At 39.0% G+C, this 10,928-nt stretch overlaps 1 long non-coding RNA gene across 2 annotated transcripts; it reads right to left on the bottom strand.

Annotated features, from left to right (window-relative positions):
* Positions 1–1,360: 1,360 nt before the first annotated feature.
* LOC123085752 (uncharacterized) lies at positions 1,361–9,561 on the bottom strand. Of its 2 annotated transcripts, XR_006439871.1 has the most exons (7): positions 9,272–9,559; positions 7,553–7,679; positions 6,803–6,914; positions 6,623–6,700; positions 4,558–6,043; positions 3,626–3,744; positions 1,365–1,652 (listed from the first exon to the last, which is right to left on the bottom strand). It is a non-coding gene; the product is annotated as an uncharacterized lncRNA (long non-coding RNA). The 2 variants fall into 2 exon arrangements; XR_006439870.1 differs by having other exon boundaries at positions 1,361–1,652; positions 3,626–6,043; positions 9,272–9,561.
* Positions 9,562–10,928: the final 1,367 nt, after the last annotated feature.

Genomic DNA, 10,928 nt, shown 5'->3' with positions numbered 1-10,928 from the left:
GCCAATGTTATTTCTTCGATTCAAAGAGACACCCTAATAAGAACTGGATTGAACCGAAGTTCATTCTGAATGATCCTCTTCGCTCTTGTTATCGCTCCAAAGGAACCCACATAACTTATGGGGAGTTCTAGTTCCATACAAGCTTTTGTTGCAAGCAAGAACCACATGAGGTCAGCACTAACTTGTCTAGCTACTATGTCATGTCACTGATGGATGACTATGTACGCACATAATCACTATTGAGTGATCATGCATCCTTGCCCATGTGGCCACAGAGCTCGAGAAAGGGAACAAAACTTCTTGAAAGAATGTGCGCGTCTTCAAAACATAGTGGCCGATATCATTAACAAAGATGTGGCCAGGACGGGTGGGATGTTCTACAACTCTCTAGAGATGAACAAGTAACAAGATGATCAAATAAGAGCATCAACCAAATCATATGCATCAATGGAGTCCAACATACTTCTCGACGATGGCTGGGTCTTCAGTTCAGAGTGAGGCAGAGGTTAGTAACATGTTAATTAATTTGAATGTTCATTGACTTGCGATATCGATGTGTAAATTTGAATGTTCATTGACTTGCGATATCGATGTGTAAATTTGAATGTTCATTGACTTGCGCTATTCGTCATCCTGGGTGGGGAATGCTTACTCCTCACCCCAGCCTATCTCTCACGGACAGAACTCAAAACGTAAGAAACAAAAGCATGTGGGGTAAAGTTACAGTTTGAAAAAGGAACTTCTCTCTTCCGTAAAGCAAAGGAGAGCACCGTAATATTACCTCCTGCATGCCAGTAATTTTACATCATGCATGTGTGCAACCTATATGGCGCATAAAAGTGGCTGTAACGAAATCAAATGATGTTACCGTAATTTTACGGAGTGAGTAGCTGATGATGTGTTCCTATTTTATAGGTATGTCTGGCTATTTTATGGATAATAATTTATATGGAACTTTTTTTATGTGACCGAGGAGGGGATTGGCATCATATAGTTGTGGTCTTGTATTTTCCAATCTTTGGACAATGAAGATTTTCCAAATATCTTTGTGTATCTCACGGTCTGCCTCCTCAAACATATTTCTGGACGTCTGTCGATTGCCCAATTGTTCACTCGCAAAAGAAAAAAAAAAGACTGCCCAATTGTTGCGATGGCCAACAATAACTCATTGTCGCATCATCCAGCCATGCACACCTCCACGTTAGTACCCTTGTCAGTTCCAAACGCGAGATGCGTATATTTATGTTCTTTCTGAACTTTAGTATCTAACATGCGTAGCTCAATTCCTATGTAGATATAGCTATCGTGATGTAAACAGTGTACATAGAGTAGGGAGGAGAAAAGGGAACATCAACACCAATTGTTCACACAGGTTTGGTGACAACCAGAAAATTCAAATAATTTTGGCACAAAATTATAGTAAACAATATTTACATTCATTATTTCAGCAGAATACAAGATATGAATGGCCATAGCTTCAAAAAAAAAATGAAAACACATGAACGTGCTCATGTGGAATGAAAATACATAAAAATGCAGTGCAGCAAGTAGAAGAATGGCTGCCAGAATGTCTTTTGCCCAGATTGTGATGGAAATTGCCAGCTTAACCACAGCAAGATTTCGTAGGAAGATTTTTGCACACTTGTCTTCTCCTGGTGAAAGAACAGAAGATATCATGATCACTATAAAAGACACTACTGTTTCTTTTCGCACTACTTTTTCATCTTCTACCACAATATTTTCCAAATCGAGAGATATGGCAACCAGAGAGAGCATTTTACAAAGAAAACCATGCACAAACATTATCTCTTATCATGCAAACCAAGCAATACCCAACCATTTTGTTGGTGTGACCAGAATGATGATACATAGTCCAGCAAAAGCATGCGAGAAAAGCACCCAAGTAGGTAGAGCCTTGCTAGCTGTCCTTAACCATGGCGCCAGATAAAACATGAGAAAAAGACTCATTTGTACAAATCAGTGGGAAGATATCTAAAAAAATTCTCGCAAATCAGTTTAAGTGGATACTCTTGTTTTGTGTGGCAAACGCTCGTATACATAGTCCATTGTACGATAGTAGAATAATGACTTTGTTGTAGTGAGAAGAAACAAGAATTTTTTAGATATTTGTGATACTCTGGTTTTGTGTGGCAATCGCACATATACATAGTCCATTATACGATAGTAGAAGAATGACTTTGTTGTAGTACATTCTTCTCACTACAACAAAAGTCATTCTTCCAATATCTTATAATGGACTATGTATACATGCGATTGCCACACAAAACAAGGGTATGACACTTGAACTGATTTGCAAGGATATTTCCTAGACCATGCTCTATATTTTTGATATAGAATGGATTGAACAAGTAACTAATAAATATGGTCTGAGCTGGTGGCTACTAGATATAATATCATGAAGGAAAGAATAAGCCCCAGTACTTGAGCTTGTAGGCACAATTTTCGATACCGATTCAAATTTAGTAAGTTAACTAAATTAATTTCACTTGAAAGCGTGGTAAGTTTGCTACATACACAACTAACTTTATTATGACAAATTACTATGTTGACTGAAAACAAGGAGGGTAAACATGTGTTATTGTCTAGTAGCTACTAGTAAGTAGATCGAAGCTTAGTTTGGGAGGGAACATATCCGGTGCACCAAGGCAATTGGTGCTACCGGTGCACCGGACCTCGTTGCACATTCAAAAATGTTCAAAAAAAATCTGAAAAAAAAATTAGTGTATCGATACAACATCAATTTATGTTGTCACAAAAATTCAAATCAAAAATCAAAATAATGGTCAAGATACAAAAATGACAAATTTGACATCAATGTGCTAATGGGCCAAAATTGAAGCCCAACTTGTGTTATGTACTATTCAGTATCAAATTTGTTATTTTTTATCTCGAGCAATGTTTCGAATATTGATCTAAATTTTTGTGACAACAGACATTTATGTTGTGTCAATACACTAATTTTTTTCCGGATTTTTTCGAACATTTTTGAATGTGCAACGGACGACCGGCACACCGGTAGCACCAATTGCCTTGGCGCACCAGATACATCCCTTAGTTTGGGAAACTGAAGGCGATGCAGTGCAATTGACCTTGCATGGAAAACTGGATATATATGACACCTATCAGATTATTATTTTATCGATGTTGCCGCTGCACCCAACCTCAAGGCGACTCGATGGCCTTTTTCCTCAATTCCTCATAAAAAAGACTAGCGTGTACAAGTAGTTGAACACTTCTCATATGAATACGACTATTTCAGAGCAGCAATAATACTGAACTTTGATATCCAAACGACAAAGATATCCGAAGGTTTTTCAAACAAAATCTCATGTTTACCTAAATCCAACTACATTTACACATTTTGTAGAAAAAGGAGTGGGAAGTATTGAAGTAAGTACACAACAATAATCTTAGCATGCAGTAGTATGGTGCCTAAACAACAGTATTTTTTTACAAGAAACTTTTGTTAATTTTACAATCATCTAAGATAACCAAACAAAAGAATCAGGAGAAGGGGAGCCTGGGAGAGATGGAAATCTGAAAAACCTAGATTTTCGGGCAACGAAAAGGAAGAAAAATAAGAGGATGATGGAGGAATACTTACAGGAGAGAACCAAGCAGTCGTTGATGCAGGTGTCACTGGCAATCGTTTATGGAGAGGGGAAGGTGGCGACACATAATCTCAGCTCGAAACGAGTATTTAGCTTGTAGGACAGCTATGCCCTAAAAAAGTAAATATGGGGCTGAGATCAAAATAAAAAATACAATGCTTTAACCTCTGCATATGGGCAATCTATTCAAATTCAAATAACTGAATTTCTTACTAAATGTGACCAAACTGGAGCATGGAGCAGATACTTCCCATGAAAGAATAAATCAATACTTGCTCATGGCATGGAAATCAGATCAGTCCATAATTATATTCAGTTAACAACAGTATACCTATAACATTCTAAAATCATCATAACATAAAGAAGAGAAGGTTGATATTTTTACATGACATGGAAAGATCATTCTACGATTAAATTCAGCTAACAACAGTATAACTAAGCTCTGAGAGAAATGCATCATCAAACCAACAAAAATAAAGGAAGAAATTGGATTTAGATAGACAGCCAAGCATAAATGCAGATTTAAGCCAACATGTATATGTCTAGCCTATGAGAAACATTACATGGCATTTGAAAAATGGAAACATTAAGGTTTGCAACCATCAAATCAACAAGTTTTGTTTGAGGATTCTCCAATTATGTCATAAATTAAATGATTAATATAGGATTTCTAAAATACATTGGAGATTCAGAATGGGAGACATGCTACTGTAGTACAGTAGCTGATTCCTAATTGGGAATAAACATATACAGAAGCCAAAGCCAAACAATAATATAAACCTACTAATGGGGCTTCCTGCAAAATACTCGTCCTGCATAACATGCCAATTAATCTAACCATCAGTACTTGACTAATCAGAAGAATACAGACGCACTCATGCACACACATACAGAGGGGGAGAAGGAAACAGGAAAAGAGAGAAACCTGTCCGGAGGGTAGCAGCTAGGACACGAAGGCCATGGAGCCTCGTCTAGCTCGTTAAAGAAGTAAGGGCATCTTACGCGAAGTCTGCTTTCAAAGGTTCTAGGAAGGGGGCCGCTGTCGTTGCTACATACAGAGACTCCCTGTTGTTATGCGGAACAAAAAGGAAAAAGGAAGTGGGAGGGATTCCGGCCCCGATGGGACAACGGTAGGATATGGCAGGGCTCGGGGGCGGGGAATGGCAGGCAGGCCGGGCCATCGCCAGCGCGACGAAGGGAGCGGAGGGTGGAGGCTGGTCGTGGCATGGCCGTCGGCCGACGAGGAAAACGCTGCTCGCCTGGACGCTGCACCCAGCCAACAGGGCCACTCCCAGCGTCGCGCAGACCCGAATCCACCGGCAGCTGCCGTCGGCTCACCGCGGAAACCTAGTCGCTCAGCTCCGAACCGCTCGCCGCTTCCGTTCCCAAATAGCATCAGAAACTGCGGAGAGTGGGGTCTGCTCCCATCGTAAAAAAACAGTTGGTAGTGAATAAATTACCTCGTCTGGTGAGCGGTGCGGGCGGGTGGGTGAGATGGAGTCCAGTCACGTGTCGGATGGCTGGGTGGATCGACTGGGATGAGGAATTATTTAGGGACTGTCTATTCTACATCCGGATGAAATTCAATTAGCTTTTATCCAGATTTTCAGCCAACCACAGTATGCCAACTATCCCCTGTCCCATGTTTTCTTTTCTGCCCCGCTTTTAAACAAATTAACGGGTCCACACCCCAACTTTTCCAACCCGGACAGAATGACAACCAAGAATTGAAAGAACCACAACGATACACCCAAAGCTTTTCCATGATCACTAGGCTAATAAAGGGAGAAAAAACACCAAGACCATGTCACCTAAAAAATACATTGACAAATACAGTGTAAAATTCACTAAAAACCACATTAATTTCTATCATGCCCACTGAGAATTATAATGAAAGATGCATTAAAGTGACACTGCAAAAATCCACTAAAATTACATTGTAACTCCACTAAAAAATTGCTAAGATTAAACACTAACAATTACAGTGTAAAATCCACTAGAATTACACTTTTGCACTGAAAAACTGATAAGATAAAACACTAAGAATTACACTGTAAGGAACATTAAAGAAACTACTGTAAAATCCACTAAAAAGACACTGTAAATCCACCAATAAATCCAAGATGATATGTGTTTCGGGGACTGTCTGTTTTGCATTCGATTGAAATCCTTTTAGTCATATTTTTTGGCAACACAGAGTTCAACAAGTGTCACATGCCCTCCGTTTTGCTCCTGTCCCCTGAATGTGTCGATGTGCTTGTCCACCCCATCAAAGAAGAAATCACAGGGGGAATTCCTCCAAGATCCAGAGGGCAAACCTGGAGAAAATCATGGATGCACATGTAAGAGATCCTCTCCTGGCAATCTTCTCTACCTCCCTGTGAACAGTTCCCTCTCCTACTTCCCAGAATCTGCACGAAACATGGACATGAAAAACTAGCGTTACATTGCAGAAAATTAAGAAAAGCAGATTATAAAAGGAGAAGGAGGTCATGGGATCAACATTGGCAAGAAAAGGCATGGTCAAATTCCCCCTTTACGCAGTACCGGAAACATAAAACAGGAACTCTACAAAAAGATTAATCAAAATACTGTGAGCAGTGATCAATTTAGCAAATTACAGTGACTTTTACAGTGCAGCTGCAGTAGATTTAAAAATATAATTCACAGTAGAGTTACTGCAAAATCACAATGCTAATTTACGGTAGAATTGCAATGAAAAGCCATTGTTCCAGTCACAATTACAAAGTAATTTACAATAGGATTACAGAATAGATTACTACAAGTTACAGTGACATTTTATAGTAGATTTACAGCGTAAAAAATAGTAATCGTCTTAAATCATGCCTGCAAAACTGCATCTCAACTTTTTACACTGTAAACAGCTTATAAGTGCAGTGAAAATCGGAAAATAAGTAGAGTACACTTGCTAACAAACACTATTGAATGCTTTCATTATCTTCGAAAATTTCAGCATCAAGAAGTCATACCAACAAGATGAAGATGCACTCCATGTAAGATGAAGCCAAAATGACCGACTTAATTCTCTTGCTATTAGACCCCAGTAACTGTCATATGCACACAGTAGAGAAATTTAAGTCTTGAGTAGATAGAATAAAAAAACACCTAGATGTATGGTCCAAATTTCTGAAGCTACGCATTGTACTTACACTCAAAAAATACAAAAATCAACATATCTTGAGAGATTACTGTGATATTTTGTCACATTACAACTTGGCTGTAAATTACTCTGACCTTCCTTGTAAATACACTGAAAAAAGACTGGAAATTACAATACATAGGATATAGTAAGTTATAGGGTTAAAATTTACAGTTAACTTAAACTGCAATTACAAATATAAGTCACTACAATTACAAATGTAATTCACTGAAATTGCACAGGGAAATAGAGTACAAGTGCACTACAATTGCAGTGTAATTACATACAATCCAAATGAATTTGCAGTGTAAATACTGAAAATAGATTGGAAATTACACTAATAGGATAGTAATTACAGACTGTAATTACAGATGTAAGTCATTACAATTGTAAATCATTACAATTGCAGGGTTAAAAATCTACATTAACTTACTGTAATTACAAATGTAAATCATTACAATTACAAATAAAATTCAACAAAATTACACAGGGAAATAGAGTGCAAGTGTACTAACATTACGGTGTAATTACATAGAATCCAAATGACTTTACAGTGTACACTGAAAAATAGACTGTAAATGGGATAGTAAGTTACAGGGTTAATGTACATTAACTTAGACGGTAACTACACAGGTATTCAGATTAATATAGACCGTAAGTTATAAAAGATGAAACAAAACACTACAAATTACAGTGTAAATTCCAGTAAGGAATACTCCATAAAAACCACAAAAACTAAAAATCCAAAAATAAGAATTACCGTCAATTACACTAAACCCACTGACGATATCAGTGCAACTTGATTTGCACTGTAAATCCAATTGGAATTATAGCTAATAAGTGGAATTACAGTGGAAACCCACTGAGAATTAGAGTGAAGAAATCCCCTGCAAATTACAGTGGAAACCAACCGAGAATTACACTTCACCCACTAAGAAAAATACACTGGAATTCAGATGAAGATTACAGTGTAAATCTAAATATAATTACAGTCTAAATCCACTATGAAAATGCACTGGAATTTCGATGAATATTACAGTGTAAATCCAAACATAATTACAGTGCAAAACCACGAAGAAAATACACTGGAATTCTGATGAAGATTACAATGCAAATCCAAATATAATTACAGTGTAAATCTACTAAGAATTACAATATAAACCCAAACATAATTACAGTGCAAAAACCACGAAGAAAATACACTAGAATTCCGATGAAGATTACAGTGCAAATCCAAATGTAATTACAGTGTAAATCCACCAAGAATTACAGTGTAAATCCACTAAGAATTACAATATAAACCCAACCATAATTACAGTGCAAAAACCATGAAGAAAATACACTAGAATTCCGATGAAGATTACAGTGCAAATTCAAATGTAATTACAGTGTAAATCCACTAAGAATTACAGTGTAAATCCACTAGGGATTACACTAAGAAATGCAACTTACAATCCACTAAAATTACACTAACAAAAAAACCAGGGTGGAGAAGTACAGCAATCTCACATATATATCCCTTACTATTCCTGAATAGTACATCTAATAAAGAAAAACCCACATCAAGCCCCCCTGAACATGAACTACTGCCCACTAGAAAAATACATGTACAATTACTACTCCCCCTGAAAAGATGAACAGACCAAAGCCCCCCTGAATCGAACCTAAGCTTGTTAGATTCAGAAGACCTGAGCCTTAGTACTTGCTAACTGCAGGATTACCGAAAAAGGCTTTCGCCCCGCTATATATATAAAGCAATAACCACACCTTACAACCAACAGGACAACAGGAAACGGAAAATACAATCGACGCGGATACAAAGCACTACGGAAAAGCTAACGAGCTCCGGAGAACCCAAAAGTACTTCGGAGCCCACAACGGTTACAGATCATGACATGGACACTCCCGCGACAACTAACTGCAGGATTAACACCTACTAGTATTAAGCTTGCTGCACAAAGGATTAACACTGATCATACATTACAACCAACAAACTCTGAAGACACTCTACTCTAGTTTTGCTCTGCTGACCCAAAATACATCACAACAACAAAACAGTGACCATTAGATTTGAGGCTGATACTTGCAGAGCGAGGACAACCAGCAACTAATAACCGCCTGCTATAGAGGCCACTGAAATTGGCTTAGCGGCTTGAATGGCTGGAGCAAACCAATTCGGCTACTGATTTAGGTGGTAAATCAACAAACAAACCTAACAGCATAGGGCGTACAAAACCTACAACCATGAACATGTATTTGAAGACACTGAAACACGAATCCAGTGTGTTCAAACTCAAATATCTAGAGATTCAATCAACCGGATACAACCAGAGAATAGATCAAATCAGACCACAAAGTACACACCCTAGAATTAGCTGTGAGTACAAGATTTGATCCCAGATTACACCGCAAACCACACGCATCAGACAAAAGAGGATAGATCTGAGAATAAAATCCTACACAGAACTCATGAACATACCGAATCACGAAGACCAGCGAAGTCGCCGGGGCAGAAATAGAGGCCGGGGGTGGGTGCGGTGGTCGAGAGATGCTGCAGACCAACGGCGCTGACAGCGGGGGGGGGGGGGGGGGGGGGGGGGGCAGGAGAGGATGGGCGGCCGGACGGGAGCGAAGCAGCCGGAGGGCGAACGCCGGACGCCTCACCACACCCTAGCTAATCAAGCGGATAGGGAACCACCGGGGCGCCATGAATCTCTCTCTGGACTCTGTTCTGGTTGCGTGTTGGGAATGACAAGGGAACGAGAGGGAGGGGAAGGGAACCTGGAAGCTACAGGGGCGAAATGAAAAAAATTCAAAAAAGAAAAAAAAACACAGACACGGGTCGCGAGCGAGAACGGGTCTCCCCCGGAAATTGAGCGCGCCCGATAAACCAGCCCGGGTCATAGCGAGAGATCAGACGAATATCAGGACACAGATCAAACCGCTCACAAATCGGATGAACGCCAATAATTTTCATCCGGATGAAAATTAGCAGTCCCGATTATTTATTCTTCACCCAGGGTCTTGAATATTTAAGCTTGAGTGTAGAATAGCTTATTTTACACTCCAGTAACGCTACGTACAAAATCTAGTAAAACAATATACAAAATGTAGTAATTCTGAAATATTTTTTTTACTAACCAAGTTTTTGATTTACTATATTCTCAAAAAAGTTACTGTATTTTATATGCTATGTTACTGTATTTTGTATAGAGCATTATTAGGGGTGTAGAATAAGTTATTCTACGCTCATGCTTAGTTTAGCATTACTATATATATATATATATATATATATATATATATATATATATATAGGGTTGTTAAAGTGAGCCTGAGCGCATTTTCTTTATTCTACGCTCCGACCCATCTTTCAACCGACGTGCTAGTTAGTTAATCCATCCAGGCCAAGACGTCCCAGGAATCAACCGTAATGAGCATCTATCAACGTAACCAAAGCGGATGTGTTTTACAAGGGATTGACCCATAGTACGATAGTAAATCGTACTGGTAGTAAAACTGGTTTGTCCCATTACTTTTGTGTGTGACGAATTGGTGCGTGACACTTTTTGATGATAGCCAATAACAAGATTACTATACTCAATACACGTGTTACTATGAATTATTTTGTGTGTGTCAGCATGGTAACTGGATTACCATACCGATTCAATGCAGGACTAGTATGATACAAGGCAGTAACAAGATTACTATTTTCAACAGGCAACTTTACTAAACGATTAAGGGTTGGAGAAATGGTTCGTTGGAGTCCGTAATAGGATTACTACCAGTATTACTTATTTTACGATCACACATGGACAAGGCGGAGGAGTGGTTTGGCCCAACCAATAACCGTTTAATTTCCTTACTATGTCTGATAGGTTTTTTACTGAGATTAGTGGAGCGGCGCGCACGCAGCAGCCGGAGCGCAGGATTAGAGTATTTGCGCTCACGCTCACTTTAGCGCTACCGTATATATATACGGTGGCGCTAAACTAAGCCTGAGCGTAGAATTAGCTATTCTACTCTCTGGCCAGGCCGCGCGCATTGACTTCCTCCACTAGTTCCTCCACCTCCTCGTAATATATGTGGGAAATATGGTAACGACCCAAAATGATATTCTGTTCCCACCTACCCGTAAC

The sequence above is a fragment of the Triticum aestivum genome, chromosome 4A (assembly GCF_018294505.1).
Source record: "Triticum aestivum cultivar Chinese Spring chromosome 4A, IWGSC CS RefSeq v2.1, whole genome shotgun sequence".
NCBI lineage: Eukaryota > Viridiplantae > Streptophyta > Magnoliopsida > Poales > Poaceae > Triticum > Triticum aestivum.
The sequence above is the reverse complement of the archived record's forward strand: the minus strand, read 5'-3'. Positions and strand labels throughout refer to the sequence as shown.